The sequence below is a fragment of the Macaca nemestrina genome, chromosome X (assembly GCF_043159975.1).
Source record: "Macaca nemestrina isolate mMacNem1 chromosome X, mMacNem.hap1, whole genome shotgun sequence".
In the NCBI taxonomy this organism is placed as follows: domain Eukaryota; kingdom Metazoa; phylum Chordata; class Mammalia; order Primates; family Cercopithecidae; genus Macaca; species Macaca nemestrina.
In genome coordinates this window covers 24,552,028-24,569,950 of record NC_092145.1, presented here as the reverse complement: position 1 = coordinate 24,569,950, position 17,923 = coordinate 24,552,028, and positions in this window count along the sequence as shown.

Here is a 17,923-nt window from a genome sequence, read left to right as displayed (position 1 = left end):
TCTAGTTTCTTTTCCCTTGCTCTGTCTCTCCTCCGCTTTCCTTCTCCATTATCCCCAACCCTAAAACCTTGCTTACACTATTATCTCAGTTCTCTTGCTTGATTTTTAAATCTCTCCTTCTCTACTAGTTTACTTACTTCAGGATATTCTCATGATCAAGTGTCTCCCATCTTAGAAACAATTCCTTGATCCATCACCACCCTGTAACAATTACTATATTACTCTTTTTGCCAAGCTCATTGAAAGAAGAGTCTATTCTATTCTGTATCTTCCTTCTTTTTTTTTTTTTTTTTTTTTTTTTTTTTGAGACAGGGTCTCATCTGTGTCACCCAGGCTGGAGTGCAGTGGCACAACTGTGATTCAATGCAACCCCTGCCTCCTGGGCTCATGCCATCCTCCTCCCTCAGCCTCTCAAGTAGCTTGGGCTACAGGCACATGCTTCCATGCCCAGCTAACTTTTTCTGTATTTTTTGTAGAGATGGGGTTTTGCCATGTTGACCAGGCTGGTATTGAACTCTTGAGCTCAAGTGATTCGCCCACCTCGGCCTCCCAAAGTGCTGGGATTACAGGCGTGAGCCACCACGCCCGGTCTCTATCTTCCTTCTTACCTCCCATTTATTCTTCAGTCCATACCAATCAGGCTTCTATTCTCACTACTCTAATAAAATGGTGGCAAAAGCCACCACCAATAACCTATTATTACATTCAGTAAACATTGGTAGTACACTTATTTTCCTCGGTCTCAGTGACACCACCACACCACCATCTCCTGATGTTTTACTTATATTTTTAAAATTAAACATTTTTATTTGAGATAATTGTAGGTTCACATGCAGTTTTAAGAAACAATACAGAGAAGTCCTGTATATCCTCTACCCAGTTTCTCTAGTTGTACTATTTTATAAAGCTACAGTACAATATCACAGCTAAGATATTGACATTGATACAGTCCAGATACAGCAAAGTTCCATCATCATGAGAACTCCTCCTGTTGCCCTTTAATAGTAAAATAGACAAATCTACCTTTCATTCCCACCACCCCCTTTCCTAACCCCTGGTAAATAATCTGTCATCCATTTTTATAATTTTGTCATGTCAAGAGTGTTATATAAATGGAATCATACATACGTGAGCTTTTGGGAGTGGCTTTTTTTTACTCAACATGATTACTTCATCTCTTTTTATTGCTGAGTAGTATTTCATGGTATAGATGTACCATAGTTTGTTTAACCACTCACCTACTGGAGGACATTTTGGCTGTTTCTCCAGTTTGGGGCTATTATAAATAAGACCACCATGAACATTCGTGTACAGAATTTGAGTGGACATATGTTTTCAGTTTTCTGGATGAATGCCCAGCTGTGCAATTACTGGGTCGCACACAATTGCATGTTTAGTTTTATAAGAAACTGACAAACCACTTTCCAGAGTAGTTACACAACTTTATATTCACACCAGCAATGTATCTGCATGCTTGCTAGCATTTGGTCTTGTCACTATTTCTTTTTATCTTGCCCATCATTATAGTTGTGTAGCGACATCTCATTGTGGTTTAAATTTGTATTTATCTGATGCTTAATGACATTGAACATCTTTTATGTGTTTATTTGTCATCTGTACAGTCTTCAGTGAAATGTCTGTTCATGTGGATATCTAATTGCTCTGGCATCAATTGTTGAAAAGACTATTTGTTCTCCATTGAATTGCTTTTGTGCCACTCCTTGCATGATTTCTGGTGAGAAGTCCACTATAATTCTTATCCTTGTTCCTTTACAGGCAAAGTATTTTCCCCTCTGGCTTCTTTCATGACTTTCTCATTACCTTTGGTTTTCTGCAGCTTGAATATGATATGCTTAAGTATGACTCTTGGCAATTTATATGGTGTCACCTGAACTTCGGGGATGTGTGGCTTTATGTCTATCGTTGATTTTAGAAATCGATGTACCGTTATTATTTCAAATCTTTCTTCTGTTTCTTTCTCTCTCCTCTTTCTGGTAATCTATTTACACATGTTACATCATGTGAAAATGTCTCATAGTTCTTGGATGCTCTTTTCTTTTTTCATTCTTTTTTTTTTTTTTTTTTTTTTTTTTTTTTTTTTTTTTTTTTTAGTTTAGTTTAAGAAGTTTCTGTTGACCTATCTTCAAGATTACTCATTCTTTCCTTGGCCGTGCCCTTTGTACTGATGAGCCCATTAAAAGCATCTTTCATTTCTGCTAGTGTTTTTTCATTTTTGGCATTTAAAAACTCTTACTTAGAATTCCCATCTCTCTCCTTACATGATTAATCTGTTCTCACATGTTGTCTACTTTTTTGATTAAAGCCCTTAGCATATTAACCATAGTTACTTTAAATTCCTGTCTGATAATCCCAACATTTATATCAGTCTTGTTCTGATGCTTGCATTGTCTCTTCAGACTATGATTTTTCACGCCTTTTGGTGTGCCTTGTAATTTTTGTTGAAAGGTGAACATATTGTATGTGATGTCAGGAATTAAGGTAAGTAAACCTCTAGTCTGAGGATTCATGTTAATCTGGCAAGAATTGGGCTTTGTTTAATCTTTTCTGTAACTATCGGTGCCTCAGGCTTAAACTTTTCTAGTGTTCTCGTTTTTGTCTCCCCAATTAACATTGTGCTTTCCTAAGTACTCCTCTGAGAGAGAGTCTGTGTCTTGCAGCTCTTTCGATTGCAACTCACTATTATAATACTGGAGCCCTGTTGGTATGGTGTTAAGGTGTGGATCAGGGGATATTTTATAATCTTCTGATTACATCTGTCTTTTAATGGATCTGTGTCTTTGGAATGTGACTTTTACAAGTGTTTCTTTAATGACAGAGCTTTTCCCCTCCTGTCTCCTGTTCCATTCTTTGCCTGCAGTGTTTCCAATCTATTTCTTTAACAGTCTGATCCTTGTTTGCTATTTTTCCCTCAAGTGAGACAGGAAGGCTGGAAGATGCGGGAGTGTAGACGAATTCTCTTCTCTCAGCTAGGATAAAGTTTCAGAATTACGTTGGAGAATTAGCATTTGTTATGGAGAGGGCTCTAGATGTATTTCAGAATGGTTACTCTTCTACTATCTCTCCAGCACCATAAGGAGACTTTTCTTGGATCCTGTATCCTCATTGTAAGAACCTGATGGGGTTCCTAGAAGGGAAAGTAGATTAAAAAATGTGAGGATCCGCCTAAGACTGTGGATCCTATGAGTTTCTGACTCTCATAGTAGTCCACACTCAGCCTTTTAGCAATTTTTCAGAACTACCGTTTAAATGTTTTTACCATCTTATGGTTCCAGTAGCTTCTGTTTTAGTTAAGCAGATTTCAGTTGCTGTAGATTTTTGAACGTGGCTTTCTCTCCAGATTTAGAGATAGTAGTTTGCCCTGTGACCTCAGTTATCTGATGGGTCAAGAAAAGTTGTCGATTTTTAGTTTGTCCAGCTTTTTCTTGTTGTAGGACAGAAGTGACAACTTCCAACCTGTTTATACGTTGGAGCTGGAACCAGACATGTCTAATATTGCATTTCTAATGTCAGTTTCTACATGTTCATTGTTAATATATAGAAAAGGGATTGATTTTTTGTGTGTTGGTCTTGTCTTATGTGACCTTGATGAGCTTACTTACTAGTTTTAAGAGAGTGCTTTTTTTTTTTTTTTTTTTTTTTTTTTTGAGACAGAGTCTCGCTCTGTCGCCCAGGCTGGAGTGCAGTGGCCTCAGCCTCCTGAGCAGCTGGGACTACAGGCGCCTGCCACCACGCCCGGTTAATTTTTTGTATTTTTTAGTAGAGATGGGGTTTCACCATGTTAGCCACGATGGTCTCGATCTCCTGACCTTGTGATCCACCCGCCTCGGCCTCCCAAAGTGCTTGGATTACAGGCGTGAGCCACTGCGCCCGGCCAAGAGAATGTTTTTTAATAGGTTACTTGGAATTTTTCTATGCAGACAACCATGTCAGTTGAAAATAATGGCAGTTTTATATCTTTCTTTCCAATCTATATGCCTTTTATTCCTTTTTCTTATCTAAATGCAATGACCAGACTTTCCAATATTATGTTGAATAATAGTGGTGAGAGGGGACATCCTTGCATTTTTCTTCATCTTTGAGGAAAAAGCATTCAGTGTTTCACCATTAATTATGATGTTAGGTGTAGGTCTTTTGTATAATAGATGCTTTTTGTTAAGTTGAGATTGTGCCTCTCTATTCCTATCTTGCTAAGAGGTTTTTGCTTTTTATCATGAATTAATGTTGGATTTTGTCAAATATTTTTTCTGTTGATATGATCATATGATTTTTCATTTAGCCTGTAGATATTATGGATTACAATGGTTGATTTATGAATATGGAACCAGCTTATATATCTGGAATAAATTCTACTTGGTCATGGTATTTAAGTTGTTTATTTTTACATTGATGAATTCAGTATGCTAATTTTTTTGAGAATTCTTGTGCCTAGATTAATGATCCGTAATTGATCTGTAACTTTCTGTTTTTGTGTTTTTTTTTTTTTAGTTTTGGTATCAAGATAATACTGGCCTCATAAAATGCAGTGGAAATTGGTAATTTTCCTCTGTTTTCTGGAAAAGATTGCATAGAGTTGGTGCTAGTTCTTCTTTAAACATTGGGTAGAATTATCCAGTGAAACCATCTGGGAGTAGAGATTTCTTTTTTGGGAACTTTAGAAATTATGAAAAATTATGAATTAAAGAATTTAATTTCTTTAAGTATTATAAAACTATTCAGATTATTTTATTTTGTGTTTTTAAAGATTAGGTACATTTCTTTTAGGTTGCAAAATTTATGAGATTAAATTTGTTCTTAGTATTATCTTATCATCCTTTGAATGTTTGCAGGGTCTGTAGTGATAGTCTGTTTCGTTCCTCATATTAGTAATATGTGTCTTTTCTCTTTGTTTGGGTGTCAATCTTGTGGTAGATTTTTCAATTTTATTGCTCTTTTCAAAGAACCAGCTGTTTGTTTCATTTTTGTTTTCTATTATATTCCTATTTTCAATTTTGTTTATACTAATATCTTTATTATTTCCTCCCCTCTGCTTGTGTCTGGTTTATTCTCCTCTCTTTCTACTTCCTTTAGGCAGGAACTTAGATTGTTGATTTACTCTTTTCTAATGTAAGCATTTAATGCTATCTATTTTCATTTTAGCATTGCTTTAACAGTATACCACTAATGTTTATATGGTGAATATTTATTTTCATTCAGTTTGATACATTTTTAATTTCTTTTGAGACATTCTTATTGACTCACGGTTGGTTTAGTTTCATTTACTTTCCAAGTGTTTTGGTATTTTTCTCTTATTGATTTTCACTGTCATCTGGCTCATCTGCTGTAGGTAGCACTTCTATATGATCCTGAGGAAAAATGAGCTTTTATGACTACCTTCCATTGCTACGCTGGTGGTGAGGAAATGACAGGCCTGGGTCACCATTTTCTGTTGATAAGAGGTCATAATATGACTGGCCACTATTTCATTTTCCTAGTTCTATGGTCCCAAACCAAGACACCTTCCTCTTCCACTTTTCAGAGTTTGTCTTTGGTTGTCTTTTGAGTTACTTCCAGAGTTTATAGTTGTACTTAATGTGTAGGAGTTTGGAAATAAAGATTTATGTGCTTTTCCTAAGCAGAAATCTCATAATTATTTGAAATGATTGTTTAGATATAATTTTCATATACATTTTACCATCTAGAGTGTACAATTTAATGCTTTTAGTATATTTTCAGAGACGTGCAACCATTGCCAGAATTTAAATAAAAATATTTTCATCACCTTAAAAAGAAACCATGTAGCGGTTAGCAGTTACTCTCTATGCTCCCCATCACCCAAATCCTAGGCAACCAAAGTAGTTCCTATCTCAATAGATTTGCCTCTTCTGGATATTTTACATAGTTGGAATCATGCAATATGTGATCTTTTGTGACCAGTTTCTTTCATGTAGCATAATGTTTTTAAGTTTCATATACGTTATATATATTAATAGTATGTATCGGAACTTTATTCCTTTTTAATGCTGAATAACAATTAATTGTATAGCTATACCATGTTTAATTTGCATGCACCTAGTAAATAATGATGTAGAGCTTTTTTTTTTTTTGTATTTTTCCTCTTTCTTTGGTCATGTATCTGGTCAAATCTTTTGTCCATTTTTAACTAAGATTTTTGATTGGATGTTGACAGTTCTTTGTACAATCTGGATTATATATATATATTTTTAGTTTGTGACTTGACTTTCATTCTCTCAATTGTGCCCTTTAGAGAGCAGAACCTTTAAAATTTTAATGAAGTCTAGTTTATCATTAAAAAAATTTTATGAATCTTGCTTTTGGTGTCATTTCTAAAAAATCTTTGCCTAATCCAAGATCACAAGACGTCTCTCTCAGGTTGACATTAGAGGGAGGAGATGAGGAGCCTAAGGCACAAAATTTAAGGAGGAACTCACGCTGAGGATTGTGCAAGTCCCTGAGAATGAGGATGGCCTTATATTTTGCACCCTCGGCTCCTCACTTGCGTCACTCTATTCCTGGTCCTGTATTCTTGTTTCCTAGAAATTTTTTATCATTTAATTTATTCAGTCATTAGTTGAGGACCAATTGGGTTGTTTCCAGTTTTTCCTATTTTAAATATTGCTGTTGTAAATATTCATACACAAGTTTTGGTGTGGAGGTATGTTTTCATTTCTCTTAAGTATGTATCCAGGAGTGGAATTGCTCGTTATATGGTAACCGTAAGTTTAAACATTAGAGAAACTGCCAAACACTTTGTAAAAAATGTGACTGCATCATTTTGCATTCCTACCAGAAATGTCTGATATTTCCAATTTCTTCATATCCTTGCCAATAATATTTGTTATCTGACTTTTTTATTGTAGTCCTCCCAGTGAGTCTGAATGGCATCTTGTTGCGGTTTTGGTTTGCATTTCCCTAATGACTAGTAATGCCAATCAATGTAATTAATATGTCATATGAAGAAACAATGTGAAAATATATTTTTAGTTTGTTTATTTCTGTCTATGATTTATTTTGTGTTGATTTTTAAATTTTATTTTTATTTTTATATTTTGGAGACAGGGTCTCACTCTGTTGCCCAAACAGGGTCTCACTCTGTTGCCCAAACTGTGTGATCATGGCTCACTACAGGATGGATCTCCTGTGCTCAAATGATCCTCTCACCTCAGTCTCCCAAGTAGCTGGGACTACAGGTGTGCCAACACGCCCAGCTAATTTTTGTATTTCTTGTAGAGATAGAGTTTAGCTATGTTGCCCAGCCTGCTCTTGAACTCTTCAGCTCAAGTAATACACCCACCTCAGCCTCCCAAAGTGCGGCAATCACAGACATGAGCCACCGCCAGCCTTGAGTTGATTTTGTATATAGTATAAGGTATGGATTGAAGTTTATCTTTTTCTTCCATATAGATATTCACATTTTCTAGCACCATTTGTTGAAAAGACTACCATTTCTTCACTGAATTGCCTTTACACCTTTATCAAAAATCAGTTAATAATTCATTTTTTTCTGTATTTCTACATTCTGTCTGTTTGAAGGATCTATTTGTTTATTTTTATGTCAGTACCATACTATCCTTATGACTATAAATAAATCTTTAAATTGAATAGTCTTAGCCACCAAGTTTATTCTCCTTTATCCAAGTTGTTTAGAGTATTCTTGGTCCTCTGCATTTAAATAGGAATTTTGGAATCGGTTTATGAGTTTATGCAAAGGAGTCTCATAGGATTTCGACTGGTATTGCATTGAATCTGTAGATCAATTCTGAGATTCTTTTGACCCACTAACAAGGTAAATCTCCACTTATTTAGGTATTTTTTATTATCTGTCAGCAACATATTATAGTTTTCAGTAATCTTGCAGCTCTGCTGTCAGAATTATTTGTATTTCACATTTCTGATGATTTTGTAAATGGTATTTTTAAAAATGTTAACTTCTGATTACTCATTATTAGTATATAGAAATAAAATTAAATTTTGTTAAGTTGAATTTGTATATTACCAGTCATAATGTTTTGTTTTGTAAAATTGGCTGGCTTTTCTACATTGATGATTATGGTATCTGTGAATAAAGTCTTTCTTATTCCTTCGGAGTCTGGAATAAAGACTCACTTCTTATTTTTTTGTCTTGGGGCACTAGCTGCAACCTTCAGTGCAGCGACACACAACAACACACATTTATTATCTCACAGTTTCTGTGGGTCAGGAATCTAGGCATGGCTTAATGAGATATTCTGCTCTGGGTCTCATAGGCTGCAATCAAGGTTTTGATTGAGTATATTTTCATCTAGAGAATCAACTAGAAAAGAATCTGCTTCTGAAATCATTAAACTTGTTGGCCTAATTAATTTCCTTGCAACTCTATGACCAAAGGCCTTTGTTTCTTACCTTAGCTGGAGGTGTCCCCAAGGTCCTAGAGGCCACCTTCAGCTTTTTACCATGTGACTATCGCTATAGGCAGCTCATAACATGTTCGTCTGCTTCTTTAAGGCTAGCAGAAAATCTCTCTTACCAGTCTGGTAAGACTTTTATAACGCAATGTAATGATAGGAGAGGCAGCTCATCATCTTTGCCATATAACATGACCTCACTAACGGAATAATATCCCATTACTCTTGTCGTATTCTATCAGCTAGAAGCAAGTCACATGTCCCACCTAAACTCAAGGGGAGTGGATTACACAGTACATAAAAACAGGAAGTAGAGATCCTGGGAACCATATTCATATTTTCTCTGCCACATAAGAATCCTAAAAATGTCATTTCCTCCCTCCCAATTTTTTGCAAATGTCATGTATTTTACTTTTAATATGGTAAAATCCCAGTGGTTTTCCTTCTTTTGGGCATATCCATATTTATAGATACACACCTGAAGGGCTTCCTGTACAATTTGCTTAGTGCAATATGTAATTAGTGATTAATTCTTTTAGCTTTTTTGTATCCTAAAATGTTATTTTATCCCTTTTTTTAAAAACACATTTTGGCTGGATATGGAATTGTGGATTTACTTTGTCCTTCTTGCAGTACTTTAAACATATTGTTTTACTGTCTTATAGCTTTCATGGTTTCTGAAAAGAAATTAACTATCATCCTTACCTGTCTTCCTCTACGTGATGTGTCTTTCTTCTAGGCTTATTTTAAGAGTTTCTTTTCATGAATTACTGTGGTTAATTTTATTATGATGTGCTTTAGTGTATTTTTTTTTTTTCATCTTTGTTGTGCTTGGACATGCTAAAGTTACTGGATCTGTGGCTTTATAGTCTTCACCAATTCTGGAAAGTTTTATACTATTATTTCTTCAAATATTTAGTTTTCTGTCTCTCTCTCCTCTTCAGAGGCTCCAATCACATGTATATTAGGCTACTTTAAATTATCCCACAACTTAATGATGTTCCTCATTTTACTTTCATCTCTTTTCTCCCTGTATTTCATTTTGGAGAGTTTTGATTTCTATATCTTTATCTTTGTTTATCTTTTATTTTGAATGTCTATTATGTTGTTATTCCCAGTGACTGTACTTTTCACCTCAGACAATGTGGTTTACATCTCTACAAGTTAGACTTGTGTCTTTTTTGTATATTCCATTTCTACAGCTAACGTGTTCATTCAGTATTTCCTCTATCTTCTTGAACACGAGATACAGGCGAATTGACTATTTTAATGTTCTTATCCACTAATTTTATCATCTGTGCCAGCTTTGTGTCTGTTCTGATTAGCTGAGTTTTCTCCTTATTATGGGTAGTGTTTTCCTGCTGCATTGTTCATCTTGTAATTTTTTGGTTGGATGTCAGATGTGAATTTTGACTTGTAGGTGTTGTATATTTTGTATTTCTATAACTATTCTTGAGCTTTGTTCTAGGATGCAGCTAAGTTACTTGAAAAAAGACTGGTACTTACATGTCTTCCTTTTAAACTTCAAGGTAGACCAGAACAGCATTTAGTCTAGGGTTCATTTTCTTCACTACTCAGACAAGACCCTTCTGAGTATTCGTCTCTATGTCCCATTAATTATGAGGTCTTTCACTCTGGCAGTAGGTACAGAAATTATTTTCTGCCTTATGTGAATGTGAGGTACTATTTCTATAATCTCTTTGGGTTCTTACATACACAAATCCATCAGCCCTGATCTAAGCAATGAATAAGGACACTCTGCAGATCTCCTCATTTCTTTATCTGTATGACTCTCTCCTCTCAATTGCTCTGCCCTGTGAACTTTAGCTTTCTGGGACTCCTAGGACTTCTAGGTCTATCTCCTCAACTCAGAGAGAATGCCTGGATTCTGGGCAAAACCTGGGTTTCTATCCTTTGCACTGCACCTTGGTACCTCTTTCAGGCAGCAAGCTGGAACAATTGTTGGCTCATCTCATTCATTTTCTGTCTTTCAGGGATCACTATCCTTTGTTGCATGGCATTCAATGTCTTGAGAACTATTATTTAATATACATTGATTGTTTTTAGCCGTGTCAAGTGGGATGGTAAATTTGTTCCCTGTTACTCCTTCCTGTTCAAAAGGAAAATCAGAAATATTTATTAATTTTACACTGTTTAGAAAATTTCTGGGTATCTTTCTGTTATTTCTAATTTAATTCTGTATGGTTATAGAACATACTTTGTCTGATTCAAATCCTTCAAATTTGTTGAAGTTTGTTTTACAAGTCAGAAATATGGTAGTATATCTTGGCAAGTGTTGCATGTGTACTTGAAACTGTGTTTCGCTGTTGTTGGGTGCTGTATTATCTATATATATTAAGACAAGTGGTTAATAGTATAACTCAAGTAATCTATATACTGTACATATTTATTTCTCTGTGCTTGTAGAAAGAGTATTGAAATCTCCAACTATAAATGTGAATTTGTTTATTTTGTTTTAAGATTTGTATTCGCTTCATCTATTTTGAAGCTCCGATGTTAGGTACACACACATTTAGAATTGTTGTTTCATTAGTGAATAGACCCCTTCATAAGTATACAACGGCCCTTTTTATTCCTGGTAATATTGCTAGTCTTAACATTAACATTGTCTGATACTAATGGAGCCATTTTAGCTTTCCTTTTTTCATTTTTAAAAACAGCTTTATTGAGGTATGATTTATATACCACAAAATTTATCCATTTGAAGTATACAATCTGATGGTTTAGAAAATTGATAGAGTTGCATAACCATCATCACTACCCAATTTATAGAACATTTACCTCCCTCTTAAAAGAAAAGTCATACAACTTAGCAGTCATTCCCTATTCCTTCTTATCCTCAGCCTTAGGTAACACTAATCTAAGTTTCATCTCTATAAATTTGCCTATTGTGGACATTTCCTATAAAGGGAATCTTAAAATATGTGACCTTTTGTGACTGGATTCTTTCACTGAACATGTTTTCAAATTTCATCCATGTTATAGTTGTATAAGTACTACATTCGTTGTTTATTGGCATTACATATTCTGTTTTATGGATATATCACATTTTACTAACCTCTTCATTAGCTGATTAGCATTTGGACTGTTTCCACTTTTGGCTGTTATGAGCAGTGCTACTATGAACATTTTTGTGCAGATATATGTTTGATTTCTCTTGAGTAAACACCTAGGAGAGGGATTTCTGGGTCAAACAAACTTCCCGATTAATATTTTGGAGAAATGTCAGTCTGCTTTCCAAAGTAGCTGCACCATTTTCCCATCCCACCAGCAACGTACGAGGAATTCAGCTTCTTCATATTCTTGCCATTGTTCATTATTTTCTGTTTTCTTTTTATTATAGCCATTCTGGTGAGTGTGAAGTGATATCTTATTGTGCTTCTGACTTCTATTTCCTTAATGACTCATGATATTGAGTATCTTTTCATGTGTTTAATGGCCATTTGTGCATCTTCTTTAGAAGAATGTCAATTTAGAGCATTTGTTCATTTTTATATTATGTCTGTGTGTCTCTTTGTTATTGAGCTATGTGTTCTTTATAAATGTTCAATACAAGTCTTTTATCAAATATATAATTTTCAAACATTTTCTCCCATCTTATGGGCTGTCTGTTTACTTCCTTGGTTTAGTTCCTTGATTATAGCCTTCACAGGGATAAATCCCACTTGGTCAAGATGAATGATTTTTCTAGTGCATTGTCAAACTCAGCTTGCTAGTATTTTGTTGAAGATTTTTGCGTCACTATTAATCAGTGATATCGGGCTATAGTTTTCCTTTTTTGATGTGTCTTCATCTGGTTTTGGATCAAGGTAGTACTGGTCTAATGAAGTTCAATTTATGTTTTCTTTTGTCACTTGTACTGTGGTTTCATAGTCAAGGAACCACTGGTTAACACCAAACTCATGAAAATTTACCTTTAAGTTTTCTTCTAATAATTTTATAGTCTCAAGTCTTATTATATTTATGTATATGATGCATTTTTAGTTAATTTTTGTGTATAGTATGAGGCAGGGGTCCAATTTCATAATTTTCTTTTTTTTTATTATTATTATTATACTTTGAGTTCTAGGGTACATGTGCATAACGTGCAGGTTTGTTACATATGTATACTTGTGCCATGTTGGTGTGCTGCAACCATCAACTCGTCAGCACCCATCAACTCGTCATTTACATCAGGTATAACTCCCAATGCAATCCCTCCCCCCTCCCCCCTCCCCATGATAGGCCCCGGTGTGTGATGTTCCCCTTCCCGATTTCATCATTTTCTTTGCCCATTGCCTTGTCTTGGCACTCTTGTTGAAATCAACTGACAATATGCGTAAGGTTTATTTCTGGATTCTCAATTCTATTTCATTTTTTTATATGTATATCCTTACACAAGAGCCAAACTCAAGGCCATAAACACATCAATCACCTCCCAGTTTCCTTCTGCCATTGTTATTATTATTTTGTTGAGAGAGGTAAAAACACTTAATGCGTGGGGTGTGGTGGCTTATGCCTGTAATCCCAGCACTTTAGGAGGCCGAGACCAGAGGATTGCTTGAGCCCAGAAGTTTGAGATCATGCTAGGCAACATAGGGAGACCCCATCTCTATTAAAAAAAATGCAAATTATCTAGGCATGGTGGCACATGCCTGTGATCCCAGATATTTGGGAGGCTGAGGTTGGAGGATTGCTTGAGCCCAGGAGGTCAAGGCTGCAGTTACGATGGCGCCACTGCACTGTAGCCTGGGTGACAGAGTGAGACAAAAAAAAAAGAAAGAGAAAGAAAGAAAGAGAGAGAGAGAGAAAGAAAGAAAGAAAGAAAGAAAGAAAGAAAGAAAGAAAGAAAGAAAGAAAGAAAGAAAGAAAGAAAGAAAGAAAGAAAACACTACCTTCTTTGCAATATAGTGTGGTGAGCTATGGACACTATGCTGTATGGTAGATCTCCAGAACTTTTTTTTATCTTGCATAACTAAAACTTTGTACCCTTGACCAACATCTTCCATCCTGCCCCCCACCCCACCCCTTGGCAACTACCATTCTACTCTGTGATTCTATGAGTTTGACTATTTTAAACCCCACATATAAGTGAGATGATGTAGTATATATTTTTCTGTGTTTCGGTTATTTCACTTAGCATAATGCTCTCCAAATCCATTCATGTTGTTACAAGTGGCAGGATTTCCTTCATTTTTAAGGCTGAATGGTATTTTTTTGTGTGTGTATACTGCCATTTCTTTATTCATTCATTCATTGTTGGATAATTAGATTGATTCCAAATCTTCGCTTCTGTAAATGATGCTACAATAAACATGGGAGTGCAAATATCTCTTCAAGATTCTGATTTCAATGCCTTTATATAACAAGAAGTGGGATTACTGGATTCCATGGTGGTTCAATTTTCTAGTTTTTGAGGAATCTCCATACTGCTGTACATAATGGCTGCACCAATTTGTGTATACAATTGTGTATACAATTTCACTTTTCTCCACATCCTTGCCAACACTTGTTAACATTCGTTTTTTAATTAATAGCCATTCTAACAGGTGTAAGGTGATTTCTCATGGTGGTTTTGGTTTGCATTTCTCTAATGATTAGTGATGTTGAGCACTTTTTCATATGCCTGTAGGCCATTTGTATGTCTTCTTTTGAGATATATCGATTCAGGTTCTTTGTCCATTTTAAAATCAGGTTATTATTATTTTTTGCCTTTCAGTTGTATGAGTTCCTTGTATATATTTTTAAAATATTAACTCTTTAACAGATATACAGTTTGCAAATATTTTCTCCCATTGTGAAGATTGCCTTTTCATTTTGTTGATTGTTTCCTTAACTGTGCAGAGATTTTTTAGCTTGATATGATCCCATTTGTTTGTTTCTGCTTTTGTTGCCTGTGCTTTCAGTATCATATTTTAAAAATAATTGCCAAGACCAATGTTAAGGAAAGTTTTCCTTATGTTTTCTTTTTCCTTATAGTTATTGGTCTTATATTTAAGTCTTTAATCCATTTGAGTTGAATTTTGCGTATGATATAAAGGTCCAATTAATTCTTTTGTATGTGGATATCCAGTTTTCCCAGCATCATTTATTAAAGAAGTTATCCTTTCCTCATTTTGTATTCTTGGCACCCTCATGAAAAGTTAGTTGACTGTATATGTGTGGGTCTATTTCTGGGCTATTCTATTCCACTGGTCTATATGGTTGTTTTTATGCCATACCATTCTGTTTTGATTACTGTAGCTTTGTAATATAGTTTACCATCAGGAAGTGTGATGCCTCTAGCTTTGCTATTCTTGCTCAATATTGCTTTGTCTATTTGGAGTCTTTTGTGGTTCCAAATGACTTATAGGATTCTTTCTTCTATGTTTTATTTTAAAAGCTGCTGGAGTTTTGGCAGGGATTGCATTAAATCTGTGGATTTCTTTGCATAGTATGTACATTTTAACAATATTAACTCTTCCATGAACTTGAGATATCTTTCCATTTATTTGTGTCTACTTTAATTTCTTTCATCAATATTTCATAGTTATCAGTGTACAAGTCTTTCGCCTCCTTGCTTAAATTTGTACCTAAGTATTTTATTATTTTTAATACTATTGTAAATGGATTTTTTTCTTAAGTTCTTATTTGGATGGTTCATTGTTACTGTGGAGAAACACAATTGACTTTTATATGTTGACTTTTACCTTGTAACTCTATTGAGTTTGTATACTAGTTCTAAGACTACTTTGGTGCAGTTTCTAGAACCACATGCTTGCGCACACGTGCGCACACACACACACACACACACACACACGAGATCATGTCATCTGCAAACAGAGACAATTTTAATTCTTCCTTTCCAAGCTGAATATTTTTTATTTCTTTTTCCTTGCCTAATTACTTCAGCTAGAACATCCACTACTATGTTACATAGAAGTGGTGAGACTGGGTATCCTTGTTTTGTTCCTGATCTTAGAGGAAAAGCTTTTACCTTTGCACTGTCACTTACAATGTTACCCGTGGGCATGTCATATATGGTTTTTATTATACTGAGGTACATTCTTTATATACTTAATTTGTTGAGAGTTTTTACCATTAAAGGATACTGAATTTTGTCAAATGCTTGTTTCTGCATCTGTTGAGATGATCATGTGATTTTTATCCTACATTTTCCTAATGTGGTGTATCATGTTTATTGGTTTGTATATGCTGAAGCATCCTTGTATCCCAGGGATAAATCTCACTTGATATGTTGTGTAATACTTTTAATGTGTCGTTGAATTTGGTTTACTGGTATTTTGTTGAAGATGTTTGCATGTATGTTCATCAGGGATATTGGCCTGTAATTTTCTTTTTTGTAGTGTCCTTGTCAAACGTTGGTACTAGGGTAATGCTAGCCTCAGAATGAGTTTGGAAGTGTTCAACTTTCTTTAATTTGGGGGGACAATTTGAGAAGGATTGGCATTAATTATTCTTTAAATGTTTGATAAAATTCACCATTGAAGTCATGCAGCCCTGAATATTTTTTGGAAGATTTTTTATTATTGATTCTATCTCCTTATTTGTTGTTGGTTTGTTCATATTTTCTATATCTTCATGGTTCAGTCTTAGAAGATTGTAAGTTTCTAGAAATTTATTCATTTCTTCTAGGTTATACAATTTGTTGGTATATAATTGTTCAGAGTAGTCTCTTATGATTCTTTGTATTTCTGTAGTATCAGTTCTAATGTCCCCTCCTTCATTTATAATTTTGTTTATTTGAGACCTTGCTGTCTTTTTCTTAGTTTAGCTAAAGATCTGTCAATTTCACTTATGTTTTCAAAATAAGTAGTTTTTGTTTTTTATCTTTATTTTTATATTTATTTATTTAATTTTTTGAAACAATTTTGTTGGTACATAGTAGGTATACACATTTATGGAGTACATGAGATATTTTGAATAGGCATGCAATGCATAATAATCACATCGTGGAAAATGGGGTATCCAACCTTACAAACATATATCTTTTGTGTTTCAAACAATCCAGTTACACTCTTAGTTATTTTTAAAATGTACAATTAAATTATTTTTGACTATAGTCACCCTGTTGTGCTAGCAAATACTAGGTCTTATTCATTGATACTAGCTATTTTTTGTACCCATAAACCATTCCTACCTCTCCCTCAAACCCTACTGCCCTTTGCAGCCTCTGGTAACCATTCTACTCTCTATCTGCATGGGTAAAATTGTTTTGATGTCTAGATTCCACAAATAAGTAAGAGCATGTGATGTTTGTCTTTCTGTGTCTGGCTTATTTCACTTAGAATAATGACCACCGGTTCCATCCATGTCATTGGAAATGACTGAATACCATTATTTTTATGGCTGAGTGGTACTGCATTGTTTACATGTACCACATTTTCTTTATCCATTCATCTGTTGATGGACACTTAATTTGCTTCCAAATCTTAGCTATTGGGAACAGAAGTGCAACAAACATGGGAGTGCAGATATCTCTTTGATATACTGATTTCCTTTCTTCTGGGTATATATCCAGCAGTGGAATTGTAGTGTCATATGGCAGCTCTATATTGGGTTTTTTGAGGAACCTCCAAACTGTTCTCCGTAATGGTTTTGTTAATTTACATCCCCACCAACAGTGTATGAGGGTTCCCTTTTCTCCACATCCTCACCAGCATTTGTTGTTGCCTATCTTTTGGATATAATAGACTTTAACTGGGGTGAGATGATATCTCATTGTAGCTTCGGTTTGCATTTCCCTGATAAACGGTGAAGTTGAGCACCTTTTCATATGCCTGTTTGCCACTTGTATGCCTTGAGAAATGTCTATTCAAATATTTTGCCCACTTTTTACCCAAATCATTAGTTTTTTTCCCCCCTACAGAGTTAGTCAAGCTCCTTATATATTCTGGTTATTAATTCCTTGTCAGATGAGTAGTTTGCAAATATTTTCTCCCATTTTGCGGGTTGTCTCTTCACTTTGGTGACTGTTTCCTTTGCTGTGTAGAAGCTTTTTAACTTGATGTAATCCCATTTGTCCATTTTTGATTTGGTATCCTGTGTTTGTGAGGTATTACTCAAGAAATCTTTGCCTAAATTGATGTCCTGGAGAGTTTCCAGTTTTCTTGTAGTAGTTCTACAGTTTGAGGTCTTAGATTTAAGTCTTTAATATGTTTGTATTTGTTTTTGTATATGGTGAGATATAGTGTGTCTAGTTTCATTCTTTTACATATGGATATGGATATCCAGTTTTTTCAGCACCATTTATTTAAGAGACTATCCTTTCCCCAGTGTAGCCATGTGGATTTTTTTTTTCTGGGTTCTCTATTCTGTTCCATTGGTATACGTGTTTGTTTTTATCCCAGTACCATACTATTTTCCTTATTATTGCTTTATTAGTATAATTTGAAGTCTGGTAATGTGATTTCTCCAGTTTGTTCTTTTTGCTTAGGATGACTTTGGCTATACCGGGTCTTTTGTGGTTCCATATAAATTTTAGGACAGTTTTTTTCTATTTCTGTGAAGAATATCATTGG